The sequence below is a fragment of the Papio anubis genome, chromosome X, assembly GCF_008728515.1.
Source record: "Papio anubis isolate 15944 chromosome X, Panubis1.0, whole genome shotgun sequence".
NCBI classification, from domain to species: domain Eukaryota; kingdom Metazoa; phylum Chordata; class Mammalia; order Primates; family Cercopithecidae; genus Papio; species Papio anubis.
Genome location: NC_044996.1, coordinates 83,933,685 through 83,948,289, shown reverse-complemented (window position 1 = coordinate 83,948,289; position 14,605 = coordinate 83,933,685). Strand labels below are relative to the sequence as shown.

The 14,605-nt window shown below is 37.3% G+C and overlaps 1 pseudogene; it reads left to right on the top strand.

Moving 5' to 3' along the window:
• The window catches only part of LOC101022325, a 64,271-nt pseudogene extending 59,565 nt beyond the window's left edge, over positions 1-4,706 (top strand).
• The last annotated feature ends 9,899 nt before the right edge of the window (positions 4,707-14,605 follow it).

The window sequence follows — 14,605 nt, the reverse complement described above, 5'->3', positions numbered from 1 at the left end:
CCTTGGGTCTTGAGTGAATATAGAGAGGACCCAGGCAGTGGTCACCATGGGATTTGGGCAATATCCAGTGCTATGTAGGCTTTTGGTCTGACCCAGCACAGTCCTTGTGGTGGCAGCCACAGCAATACTTGTGTCACCCTTCCACCAACTCCTAACAGCTCAGCACAGAGAGAGAGACTCCATTTGTTTGGGGGAAAGTAAAAAGAGAGAACAAGAGTGCCTACTTGGCAACGAAGGAATTCTCCTGGAACTCACCCAAGACCACAAAGGCAGTGTTTCTCTGAGTCTGCAAGAGTCACAGCATTACTGGGCTTGTAGTGTTCACTAAAGCAAATAAGGTTATAGTGACAAAAGACTTAGATCACAACACTCACGTGCCTTCGAATACTTGGAAAGCCCTCACAAAAATGATGAGTACAAACAAGCTCAGACTGCAAAGATGATGATAAACACCTAACTCTTTAATGCTCAGTGATGAACATCTGCAAGCAACAAGAACATCCAGTAAAACATGACCTCACAAAACAAACTACATAAGACAACAGTGACCAATCCTGGAGAGACAGAGATATGTGACTTTTCAGACAGAGAATCCAAAATAGCTGTTTTGAGGAAACTCGGTGAAATTCAAGAAAACACAGAGAATGAATTCAGAATCCTGTCAGATAAATTTAACAAAGAAATTGAATTTTTTTTATTATTATACTTTAAGTTCTAGAGTATATGTACACAACGTGCACGTTTCTTACATATGTATACATGTGCCATGTTGGTGTGCTGCACTCATTAACTTGTCATTTACATCAGGTATGTCTCCTAATGCTATCCCTCCCCACTCCCTCACCCCATGACAGGCCCGGGTGTGTGGTGTTCCCCACCCTGTGTCCAAGTGTTCTCATTGTTCAATTCCCACCTATGAGTGAGAACATGTGGTGTTTGGTTTGCTGTCCTTGCGATAGTTTACTCAGAATGATGGTTTCCAGCTTCATCCATGTCCCTATAAAGGACATTGACTCATCCTATTTTATGACTGCATAGTATTCCATGGTGTATATGGCCACATTTTCTTAATCCAGTCTATCATTGATGGACATTTGGGTTGGTTCCAAGTCTTTGCTATTGTGAATAGTGCCACAATAAACATATGTGTGTATGTGTCTTTATAGCAGCATGATTTATAATCCTTTGGGTATATACCCAGTAATGGGATGGCTGGGTCAAATGGTATTCCTAGTTTTAGATCTTTGAGGAATCACCACACTGTCTTCTGCAATGGTTAAACTAGTTTAAAATCCCACCAACAGTGTAAAAGTGTTCCTATTTCTCCACATCCTCTCCAGTACCTGTTGTTTCCTGACTTTTTAATGATCAGCATTCTAACTGGTGTGAGATGCTATGTAGCCCTCAGAAATAATACCACACATCTACAACCATCTGATCTTTGACAAACCTGACAAAAACAAGAAATGGAGAAAGGATTCCCTATTTAATAAATGGTGCTGGGAAAACTGGCTAGCCATATGGAGAAAGCTGAAACTGGATCCCTTCCTTACATCTTATACAAAAATTAATTCAAGATGGATTAAAGACTTAAATATTACACCTAAAACCATAAAAACCCTAGAAGAAAACCTAGGCAATACCATTCAGGGCATAGGCATGGGCAAGGACTTCATGACTAAAACACCAAAAGCAGTGGCAACGAAAGCCAAAACTGACAAATGGGATCTAATTAAACTAAAGAGCTTCTGTACAGCAAAAGAAACTACCATCAGAGTGAATAGGCAACCTACAGAATGGGAGAAAATTTTTACAATTTACCCATCTGGCAAAGGACTAATATCCAGAATCTACAAAGAACTTAAACAAATTTACAAGAAAAAATCAAACAACTCCATCAAAAAGTGGGCAAAGGACATGAACAAACACTTCTCAAAAGAAGACATTTATGCAGCCAACAGACACAGGACTAAATGCTGAACATCACTGACCATGAGAGAAATGCAAATCAAAACCACAATGAAATATTTGAAATATTTTAAAATCAAGCAAAAATATTGGAACCGAAAAATGAAATTGACATACTAATGAATCCATTAGAGTCCCTTACCAGCAGAAATAAAAATAAAAGAAGAAATAATAATTGAGCTTGTAGATAGGCTGTTTGAAAATACACAGTCGGGGAGGCCCAAGGCAGGTCGGCGGCGGCCACCGGCAGTCCTGGAGGAGGGGTGGGAGCGTGGAGTCCGCAGGCGATGCAACTTCCGGACGGGACTCCCCTCTGTCCTCCCCTCACGTCTCCTCTTCCTCTCACCTAGACCCGCGCCATCTTCCATTCGAGACACTTCCGACCCGGGGCTTTCAGAGTGCAGTTGCTCAAGGAAAGCCGTCGCCGCCCCCGCCTCGGGGCCGAGTGAGAGTGCCCGTTGCTCTGTGTCGCTCTCCCGGCCGCCTCCTTACCCCCAGTGGCAGGCTCCGTTCTGTCTCAAAGCCCTCCCCCAAGCTCGGTGAGTGGAAATCGGCTCCGCAGGACCCGCTGGGGCCCAGCCCCTACCCGTGGTGCCCAGAAGACTTGGCTATGGCACCATGGGTAAAGCCATTAAACTGCTGGCTGTTTTCAGGTTGAAATCCCAAAGATTGATGTCTACCTCTATGAGGTAGATACTAAACCAGACAGACAAGTGGCCAGACAAGATATTAAACCAGACAATGTCCCAAGATATTAAACCATGGAGGTGGTTGACTCCACGGTTCAGCATTTTGAAGTAACTATATTTGGAGACCATAGACCAGTTTATGATGGAAAAAGAATTCTTTACACCGCCAATCCACTTCCTGTGGCAACTACAGGGATATATTTAGACTTTACTTTACCTGGAGAAGGTGGAAAAGATCGACCTTTTAAGGTGTCAATCAAATTTGTCTCTTGGGTGAGTTGGCACCTACTGCATGAAGTACTGACAGGACGGACCTTGCTTGAGTCACTGGAATTAGACAAGCCAATCAGCACTAACCCTGTCCATGCAGTTGATGTGGTGCGACGACATCTGCCCTCCGTGAATACACACCTATGGGGCATTCCTTTTTCTCAGTTCCAGAAGGATATGACCACCCTCTGGGAGGGGGCAGGGAAGTATGGTTTGGATTCCATCAGTCTGTTCGGCCTGCTGTGTGGAAAATGACGCTTAATATTGATGAAAGAGACCTCTGGCAGCAGTGTGGAGAATAGATAGATAGAGAAGAAAAAAACTAATCAGAGAAGCCAGTTAGGAGGCTTTTTCAGTCACTAGTTCAAGTTTTGGTCTACATGTTACTTCCTTGAGAAGCAGTGTTTGACACCCTTTTCCCTCCATCCAGCCATCCCCCAAGTCTGAGTTAGGTATTTGCTTCTGTATTCCCATAGCACTGTGTAATTCCCCTATAATAGCATGTATCACCCTGAATTATGAATGTTTATTGTTCTGTCTCTCCTATTAGAATGAAAGCTCCGTGAAGGGATTGTCATTTTATTCACCAGTGTATCCTCCATACCCAGCACAACTTTTGGTAATATTAAGCAAAGAATGAATAAATAAATCCAAGAGCACAGGAGAAGGAGCATCCAAATGAGCCTGAAAAATCACAGAAATATGTGTGGTAGTATGTGATATCTTAGCTGAGCTTTAACAAGTATAATGAGACCAAGAGTTTGGTTTGAAAATGAGGTACTCAGGAATAAATGATTTCTGAGGTCTCTTAAGATATTATAAAACTTTATTGAAAGATCTAAGAGAAAATTTAAATAAATGAAACACATTACCCTTATTGAGAAGACTCAATTTTATAAAATGTCAGTTCTCCCCAAATTAATCTATAAATGTAGTTTTAATTAAAATTCAAATTAGGGGCCAGGTACGGTGGGTATGCCGGTATTTCCAGCACATTGGGAGGCCAGGGTGGGAGGATCGCTTGAGCCCGCAAGTTCTGAGCGACATGGTGAAACCCCGTGGCTAAAACAACACACACACACACACACACACACACACACAAAATAGCCAGGCATGGAGGCATGTGACTGTAGTGTTGCTTGAGAGGCTGCTTGAGAGGCTCAGATGCTTGAGAGGCTCAGATGGGAGAATCACTTGAGCCCAGGAGGTCAAGGCTACAGTGAACTGTGATCTCGCCACTGTACTCCAGCCTGGGCAACAGAGTGAGACCCTGTCTCAAAAAAAATAAAATAAAATAAAATAATAAAATAAAATTCCAGTAGGGTATAGAATAACACTTGATAAGTCGATATTAAGATTTATATGGAACAATAAGTGACTAAAAAAATCCAATACAATTTTAAAGAAAAATAAAGCAGGAATTGCCCTACTTCCTATAAAACTGTAACAGTTATGCCACATGGCTTTAAGTGCAGGGACAGGCAGATTAATGAAGCAGAGTCTAGAAACTAGCCACATGTATGTTTATGGAAACTGTAACTATCTGATGTAGTGTTTCAGCTCAGTAGGGAAAGAGTAAAACTAGAATATTTAATAAATTGTGTTTACACAGTTGTTAACTGTTTTAAAAAAATTACATCCATCTTACATCAGACATGAAATTTATTTCTAGGTGAATTATAATCTCAAATATGAAAAGCAAATCTTCAAAATTCTTTTAGGATAAAAATGAGAGAATATTCCTAACACCAAACAAAGTACAAAGTATAAACTGCAAAGGAAAATACTGATAAATTTGACCAAAATTTAAAAGTTGTGTAATGCAAAAAAAAAAAAAAAAAGCTAAAAATATTAGAAAATTTGTAGCTTATATAACTGAGAACTTTACAAAATATAAGGACAGATGAATTGAAAAATAGGTAGTTCTCAAAATAAGAAACCCATATAGCCAGTAAACACATGAAAAGATTCTGATTCGTTAATAATCAAGAACTTGCAAATGAAATCAGTGTTACTATTTTATACCCATCAGATTTGTGAAATTAAAAAGCCTTATGATTTGCAAAAAGTGCAAGTTGAAAAGAAAAATCTTATGAAATACCAAATGTTTGTGAGGATGAAGTAAAAGAAACTCTTACACATTGTTTGTAGAAGTACCATTTGGTACAATTACCCGGGAGAGCAGTACTCAAGTAAAGATGAAATTGCGCATCTTAAAACCCATAAAGAGGTATCTTGCATGTGTGCCTAAAACAGTATATGAAAGAGCCGAAAATTGGAAACAGCCTAAATTCCTGTCAGTAGTAGAATGAATAAACAGTACATAAATAGTTACATAATACTGTGGTGTAGTACATAACAGTTAAATGAATGGACCAGATCTATATGTATCAATGTGAATTATTAAAACAATGTTGCACACAGAAAAAAAAAAATACAATCAGAGGAGACAAAAGAAAAAATAATGAAACAGAATGAAGCACACTTACAAACTCTAGAAAATAGCCTCAAAAGACAAATCTAAGAGGCTTAAAGAGAAGGTAGAGAGATCAGAGTGAAAGCTTATTCAAAGTGATGGTAACAGAGAACTTCCCAAACCTAGAGAAAGGTATCAATATTCAAGTAAAAGAAGGTAATAGAACACGAAGCAGCCTTAACCTAAATAAGACTACCCCGACACATTTAATAATAAAACTCCCAAAGGTCAAAAATAAAGAAAGGATCACAAAAGCAGCAAGATAAAAGAAACAAATAACGTCAAAGGAACTCCAATATGTCCGGCAACAAACTGCTTACTGGAAATCTTACAGGTCAGGAGAGTAGCATGACTTATTTAAAGTGATGAAGGGAAAAAAATTATCCCAGAACAGTATACCCAGAGAAAATATCCTTCAAACATGAAGGAGAAATAAAAACTTTCCCAGACAAACAAAAACTGATTAATTTCAAAACACCACATGAAAATCACCGCTTAAAAGTGGTGTTGGACAGTAGTGTTGAGACTGATTAATAACTTGACTGTGGTGCATGGACATGAATTTATCCAGTTGATAAAATTTTATGGAACTTACACACACACACACACACACACACACACACACACACACAAACACAGAGGAGTAAAATTCTGGGAAAATCTGAATAAGATCAGCAAATTGTATCAAAGTTAGCATAGTTGTATTATTATGCTATAGTTTTGTAAAATGTTATCAATGAGGGAAACCAGATACAATGTACAAGGGGTCTTTCTGTATTTCTTTTTTTTTAGTGTTAAGAACACTTAAAATGATAGCTACCCTCTTAACAAATGTTAAAGTATACAATATAGTATTGTTAAGATTACTCATATTGTTGCACAGTAGATCTATAGAGCTTTTTCATCTTACATGACTGGAACTCTGTACCCATTGAAGGCTACTCCCCCATTTCTCCCTCTCCTTAATCCCTGGCAACAAACCACCATTTTACTTTCTGTTTCTATGAGTTTGACTATTTGAGGTAATGTATGTAAGTGGAATCATTCAGTGTTTGTCCTTCTATATCTGATTTATTTCACTTAGCATAATGACCTCAAGGTTTTTCCATGCTGTCACAAATGGCAAGACTTCCTTCTTTTTAAGGCTGAGTAATATTTCATTGTATGTATGTACCACATTTTTAAAAATCCATTCAGCTATTGATGAACATTTAGGTTGTGTCTCCTCTTAGCTATTATGAATAATGATAAAATGAATATGAGAATGCATGTATCCCTTTGAAATCCTGATTTCAATACTATCCCGGCCCGCGGGATCATCACTGCAGGCCCTGGAAGAGGGGGTGGGAATTTGGGGAACAAGAGATACGAGAAATGAAGACAAGACAGTGCTCTGATCAAGTCTCTCTCTTAATGGCGGTAATGCAGTTCCTTATATACACTTGGAGGGGAAGGGGTTGGGCCAGAGGCAGAGATGATCTCATCACGGAGGGTGTGACCAAGTAGGTATTGGTTTCTCTGGTCGAACGTCATGTGGCGCCTGCGCTGTCAGGTAGCAATTTTCGCGGGCACGGGAAAAATAGGTGAAGAAGAAGCAGGAAGAGCGCCATCTTCTATGAGGTATTAATACAGGGGAAAAGGCAAAGATAGGGAGGAGGTGTAAGGTGGAAATGAATAAAGCTCAGGCATTTTTAATTGTCAATTATTATTCGCTATGGCCGGGGCGTGCAGCTCCGGACACAATACTTTTGGATGTATACCCAAAAGTGACATTACTGGATCATGTGGTAAATCTGCTTTTAATTTTGAAGAACCTCCACATTGTTTTCCACAATGGCTGCACTATTTTACATTCCCACCAACAGTATACAAGAGGTCCAATTTCTCCACATCCTCATCAACACTTCTTATCTTTCATGTTTTAAAAAAAAGATAGCCATCCTAACACATGTGAGATATCTCATTGTAGTTTCGATTTTCATTTCCTTGACAATTAGTGATGTTGAGCATCTTTTCACATACTTTTTGGCCATTTGTATGCCTTCTTTGGGAAATGTCTATTTAATATATTATTTATTGCAACTGCATGTGAACCTATAATACCTTAATTAAAATTTCAATTTAAAAAATCCTTGGAGAAATTCTGGTGTCAGCAATGATAAGTCAAGCACCTTCAACATATATCATCCATTAATTACAACCAAAATCTCTGGACAAAAATACAAAAAGCAAATCCAAAAAGCAAATCTCTAACTCTGAAAAGCTTATGGTGGTAGGCAGATTCAGGAGGTAGTCAAATCCTAAAGAATGACTCATATGGGAGTGAGTTTTAGCAGGCAGGGACAGTGAAAATCCTCAAAGAAACTGTGTCTTGCTGGCAAGAGGAATGGCAAAGTGAACTACCCTGAACCAGAGAGTGTGGGGATTATCCTTGGTTTTATTCATTTATTCTCTCTTTCTCTCCAGGCCCTGCCTCAAGAGTGATCCTAGTCATGGAACTGTACTACAACAGCCATGGTACAGATACCTAACACCTAAAGAGAAAAGTCATCTTTCTGGTTAGAGAAACTGAGAATATGGGACCCTGTGGCTCAAAGAATGTCTAAATAATACTCTGTTAATGTTTTTACTTTTTTTCCTCCCATTACTTTGCTTTGAGGATGGCCTCAGTTGTTTGTAACTGCATGGCACCATAAAGTGGCTAAAACTTTAAGGGAAATTTTATCTTTCTAACTAGAATACAGAGAAAAAGGGCCCCTAGGATCAAGACCGTGTGAGAGAAATTCCAAAACAGAGAAATTTGTTTAGGTGATCCCCTGATTCTGTGGATTAACCAACAAAAGCCTCAGATACAGCCCTACAAAACAAAAATCAACATTATCTGGAGAGTTTTAACAAGATCCAGAGTCTCATCATAATATTCAAAATGTCCAGAATAAAATCCAAAGTTATTGAATGTATAAAGAGCAAGGAAAAATGTGACCAATTCTCAAGGAAAAGAAAGATCAATATATGTCAACCACAAGATGACCCAATGTAGAAATGAAGCAAATACTATGGCCATACTTTATGAAGTAAACACTTCGAAATTAATAGAAAGGCATTCTAACAGATAAAAACGAACCAAATGAAAATTTTAGAACAAAAATACAATATCTCATTTAAAAGAAGAACTATTGTATGGGATCAATAGTAGAATAGAGATGACAGAGCAAAGGGCCAATAGAAATTATCCAATTGGCATAACAGAGGAAAAAAAAAACGTTGAAAGGGTGAACTAATATTCAGAAGCCCGTGGAATAATATTGAAAGGTGTAACATTCATGTCATTGGTATTCTAGAAGAAGAGAAAAAAGATATTGTGCAGAAAACATATTTTAGAAAATTATTTCCAAAATCTTCCCAAATTAGTTGAAAGATTAAAATTTGCAAATTCACAGGTATATATATACTAAATTGTATATTTTATTAGCTTTGTTTAGGTATATTTAACAAATAAAAATTGCTTATATTAAAGATGTATAATGTGATTTTTTGATATACACATATACTGTAAAATGATTATGGTTACTACTATCAAGATAATTAACATATTCATCACTTCACATAGTAAAATTTGTGTGTGTGTATGGTGAGAATACTTAAGACAGACTCTCTTACCGAATTTCAAGTGTGTGATATGTTATTACTAACTAAAGTAGCCATGCTGTGAATTAGGTATCTGGAAGTTATTCATCTTATAATTGCAAATTCATACCTTTGACCAACATCTCCTCAATTTCTTCTTCTCTCAATCCCTATGAAACAGCCTTCTACTCTGTTTCTATGCATTCGACTTTTTAGATGCTTTTTTGAGTCAATAATTATCTATTTTTATTAACCTTTCTTACATGTATGCAATGCTCCCATTTATTTCTTTTTTATAACTTTTATTTTAAGGTTGCGGTACATGTGTGAGTTTGTTATATAGGTAAACTTAAGTCATGGGAGTTTGCTATACAAATTATTTCATCACTCAGGTATTAAACCTAGTACCCCCCCATTAGTTATTTTTCCTGATCCTCTCCCTCCTCTCACCATTCACCCTCTGGTAGGCCCCAGTGTGTGTTGCTCCCCTCTATGTGTCCATATGTTCTCATCATTTAGCTCCCACTTATAAGTGAGAACATGCAGTCTTTGTCTGTTCTTTTGTTAGCCTGCTAAGGATAATAGCCTCCAGTTCCATTCATGTCCCTGCAAAAGACATGATATTATTCTTTTTATGGGTGCATAGTATTCCATGGTGTATATGTACACATTTCCTTTATCCTGTCTACCGTTGATGGGCATTCAAGTTGATTCCATGTCTTTGCTATTGTGAATAGTGCTGCAATAAACATATATATAGCATGTGTCTTTATGATGAAATGATCTATATTACTTTCAGTATATACCCAGTAATGAGATTGATGGGTCAAATGGTAGTTCTATTTTCAGATCTTTGAGAAATCACTGCACTACTTTCCACAATGGTTGAACTAATTTACACTCCCACCAACAGTGCATAGGCATTCTGTTTTCTCCGCAACCTCACTAGCACTCATTATTTTTTGACTTTTTAGTAATAGCCATTCTGAGTGGTGTGAGATAATATCTTATTTTGGTTTTGATTTGCATTTCCCTGATGATCAGTGATGTTGAGCTTTTTCTTAAAATGCTTGTTGCCTGCATGTATGTCTTCTTTTGAAAACTGTTCATGTCCTTTGCCCACTTTTTAATGCGGTCATTTGCTTTTTCTTGTAAATTTGTTTAAGTTCCTTAGAGATGCTGGATATTAAACCTTTGTCAGATGCATAGTTTGTAAAAATTTTCTCCCATTCTGTAGGTTGTCTGTTTACTCTGTTAATTGTTTCTTTTGCTGTGCAGAAGCTGTTACATTTAATTAGATCCCATTTGTCAATTTTTGCTTTTATTGTGATTGCTTTTGGTGTCTTTGTCATGAAATCTATGCCCATTCCTATGTCAGTAATGATATTGCCTATGTTGTCTTCCAGGGTCTTTATCTTGGGTTGATTTTTGTACATGGTGTAAGGAAGGAGTTCAGTTTCAATGTTTTGCATATGGCTAGCCAGTTATCCCAGTACCATTTATTGAATAGAGAGGCCTTTCCCCATTGCTTGTTTTTGTCAGATTTGTTGAAAATCAGATAGGTTGTAGGTGTGTAGCCTTATTTCTGGGCTCTCTGTTTTGTTCCACTATTCTATGTGTCTGTTTTTGTACCAGTACCATGCTGTTTTGGTTATTGTACCAGGGATCTGTATTATAGTTTGAAGTCAATCCCTGTAGTATAGTTTGAAGTCATGTAATGTGACACCTCCAGCTTTGTTTTTGTCTTGTTTTAGTTTGGGTTTTGTGTTTTTTGTTTTGTTTTGTTTTTGCTTAGGATTGCCTTGGCTATTTTGACTCTTTTTTGGTTCCATATGAATTTTAAATAGTTTTTCTAGTTCTGTGAAGAATATCGTTAGTAATTTGATAGAAATAGTATTGAATTTGTAAATTGCTTCAGGTAGTATGGTCATTTTAATGATATTGATTATTCCTATCTGTGGGCATAAAATGTTTTTTGCATTTGTTTGTGTCATCTCTGATTTCTTTAAACAGTGCTTTGTAGTTCTTTTTGTAGAGAGCTTTCACCTCCCTGGTTAGCTGTACTGTACTCCTAGGTGTTATACTATTTTGAGGAAATTGTGAATGTGATTGTGTTCTTTTTATTATTATTATTATTATTATTATTATTATTATTATACTTTAAGTTCTAGGGTACATGTGCATAACGTGCAGGTTTGTTACATATGTATACTTGTGCCATGTTGCTGTGCTGCACCCGTCAACTCGTCAGCACCCATCAACTCGTCATTTACATCAGGTATATCTCCCAATGCAATCCCTTCCCCCTGCCCCCTCCCCATGATAGGCCCCAGTGTGTGACGTTCCCCTTCCTGAGTCCAAGTAATCTCATTGTTCAGTTCCCACCTATGAGTGAGAACATGTGGTGTCCTAATTTGGCTTTTGACTTGTTTGTTGGTGTATAGGAATGCTAGTAATTTGGGGACACTGACTTTGTATCCTGAGACTTTTCTGAAGTTGTTTATCAGGTGAAGGAAGTTTGGAGCTAAGACTATGGGGTTTTCTACGTATATAATCATGTTGTCTGCAAACAGGGATAGTTTGACTCCTCTCTTCCTATTTGGATGCCCTTTTTTTCTTTCTCTTGCCCAATTGATCTGGCCAGGACTTCCAATACCTACCAAGCAACACTATGTTGATTAGGAGTGGTGAGAAAGGGCATCCTTTTCTTGTGCCGGTTTTCAGAGGGAACACTTCCAGCTTTTGCTCATTCAGTATGATGTTGATTGTGGGTTTTGTCATAGATAGCTCTTATTATTTTGAGGTGTGTTCCATCAATACCTAGTTCGTTGAGAGTTTTTAACATGAAGGGATATTGAATTTTATCAAAAGCTTTTTCTTCATCTGTGGAGGTAATTTTGTGTTGTTGTTATTGTTGTTGTTTTGTCTTTACTTCTGTTTATGCAGTGAATCACATTTATTGATTTGCATAGGTTGAACCAACCCTGCATCCCAGGGTGATCCAACATGATCCACTTGATCATGGTGGATAAGCTGTAGATCCACTTGATCATGGTGGATAAGTTTTTTGATATGCTGCTGGATTTTGTTTGCAAGTATTTTGCTGAAGATTTACAAATCAATGTTTATCAAGGATATTGGATTAAAGTTTTCTTTTTTTGTTGTGTCTCTTCCAGGTTTTGGTATCAGGATGATGCTGGCCTCATAGAGTGAGTTGGGGAGGAGTCACTCTTTCTCCATTTTTTGCAATTATTTCAACCTAAATGGTACCAGCTCTTCTTTGTACATCTTGTAGAATTTGGCTGTGTATCTTTCTGGTCCTGGACTTCTTTTGGTTGGTAGGCTATTGATTACTAATTCATTTTTGGAGATTTTTATTATTTTAGGGATTCAATTTCTTCCTGGTTCAGTCTTGAGAGTGTGTATGTGTCCGGGAATTTATTCATTTCTTCTAGGTTTTCTAGTTTGTGCATAGAGCTGTTCATAATATTCCCAAATGGTTATTTGTATTTCTGTGGGTCAGTGGTACTATATGCTTTGTCATTTTTAACTGTGTTTCTTTGGATTGTCTCTCTTTTCCTCTTTATTAGTCTATCTAGGGATCTATTTTATTATTTTTTCCAAAAAACAAACTCCTAGACTTGTTGCCCTTTCAAAAGTTTTTGGGTCTCAATCTCTTTCCGTTCAGCTCTGACTTTGTTGTTGTTGTTGTTGCTGTTGTTGTTGTTGTTGTTGTTTCTGCTATCTTTGGGGTTGGTTTGCTCTTGGTTCTCTAGTTCTTTTGGTTATAATGTTAGATTGTTAATATGTGATCTTTCTAACTTATTTATGTCGGCATTTAGGGCTATAAATTTCCTTCTTAACATTGCCTTAGTTGTGTCCCAGAGATTCTAGTATAATGTATCTTTGCTCTCATTAGTTTCAAATAACTTCTTGATTTCTGCCTTAATATCATTATTTGCCCAAAAGTCATCCAGAAGCAGGTTATTTGATTTCCATGTAATTGCATGACTTTGAGTGTTTTTTTGTTTTTTTGTTTTTTTGGTTTTTTTAGTTTTGATTTTAATTTTTGTTGTGCTGTGATCTGTGATCTGAGAGTGTGTTTGGTATAATTTCAGTTCTCATGCATTTGGTGAGAATTGTTTTATGTCTGGTTGTGTGGCTGATTTTAGAGTATTTGCCATGTGGCTAAGAGAAGAATGTATATTGTGTTGTTTGTGGATAGAGAGTTCTGTAGAAGTCTATCAGATATATTTAGTCCAATGTTGAGCTCAGGTCCCGAATATCTTTGTTAATTTTCTGCCTTGATAATCTGTCTGAATATCTTTGTTAATTTTCTGCCTTGATAATCTGTCTAACACTTGTCAGTGGAGTTTTGAGGTCTCCCACTATTACTGTGTAAGAACCTAAGTCTCTTTGTACGTCTCTAAGAACTTGCTTTGTGAATCTGGGTGCACCTGTGTTGGGTGCATATATATTTGGGATAGTTAGGTCTTCCTGTTGAATTGAACCCTTTACCATTATGTAATGCCCTCCTTTGTCTTTTTTGATCTTTGTTGGTTTAAATTCTGCTTTGTCTGAAATCAGGAGTGCAACCCTTGCTTTTTTTGTCTGATTTCCTTTTGCTTGGTAGATTTTTCTCCATCCCTTTATTTTAAGCCTATGGGTGTCATTGTGTGTGAGATGGGTCTCTTGAAGACACTATACCATTAAATCTTTATTCTTTATCCAGCTTGTCACTCTGTGCCTTTTAGTTGGAGCATTTAGCCCATTTACATTCAAGGTTAGTATTGATATGTGTAAATTTGATTATATCATCATAATCTTAGCTGACTATTATGCAGACTTGTTTGTGTGGTTGCTTTATATTGTCACTGGTCTGTGTACTTAAGTGTGTTTTTGTAGTGGATGTTACTGTTCTTTTCCTTTCCATAGTTAGTGCTTCCTTCAGAACCACTTGTAAAGCAGGTCTGGTGAAAACAAATTCCCTAGGCATTTGCTGGTCTGAAAAGGATCATATTTCTCCTTCATTTATGAAACTTAGTTTGGCCACGTGTGAAATTCTTGGTTAAAATTTATTTTCTTTAAGAGTGTTGAATATTGTCTGCCCCACCTCCCACCTCCCACCAATATCTTCTGGCTTATAGGGTTTCTGCTCTTACAGAGTTCTGCTTTTAGTCTGATGGACTCCACTTTGTAAGTCACCTTACCTTTCTATCTAGCTGCGTTTAACATTTTTTCTTTCATTTCGACCTTGGAGAATCTGAAGATTATGTGTGAATGATATTATGAATGATCTTCTTTTGAGTTATCTTACTGGAGGAGTTCTCTGTATTTCTTGAATGTGAATGTTGGCTTCTCTAGCTATGTTGGGGAAGCTCCCCTGGATGGTATTCTGAAATATGTTTTTTTCCAAATTGCTTCCATTCTCCCCATTTCTTTCAGAGACACCAATGAGTTATAGATTTAATCTCTTTATATAATCCCTTATTTCTTGGAGGTTTTGTTATTTCCTTTTCATTTTTTTCTCTACTCTTGTCTGACTGTCATATTTCAGAAAACCAGTCATCAAACT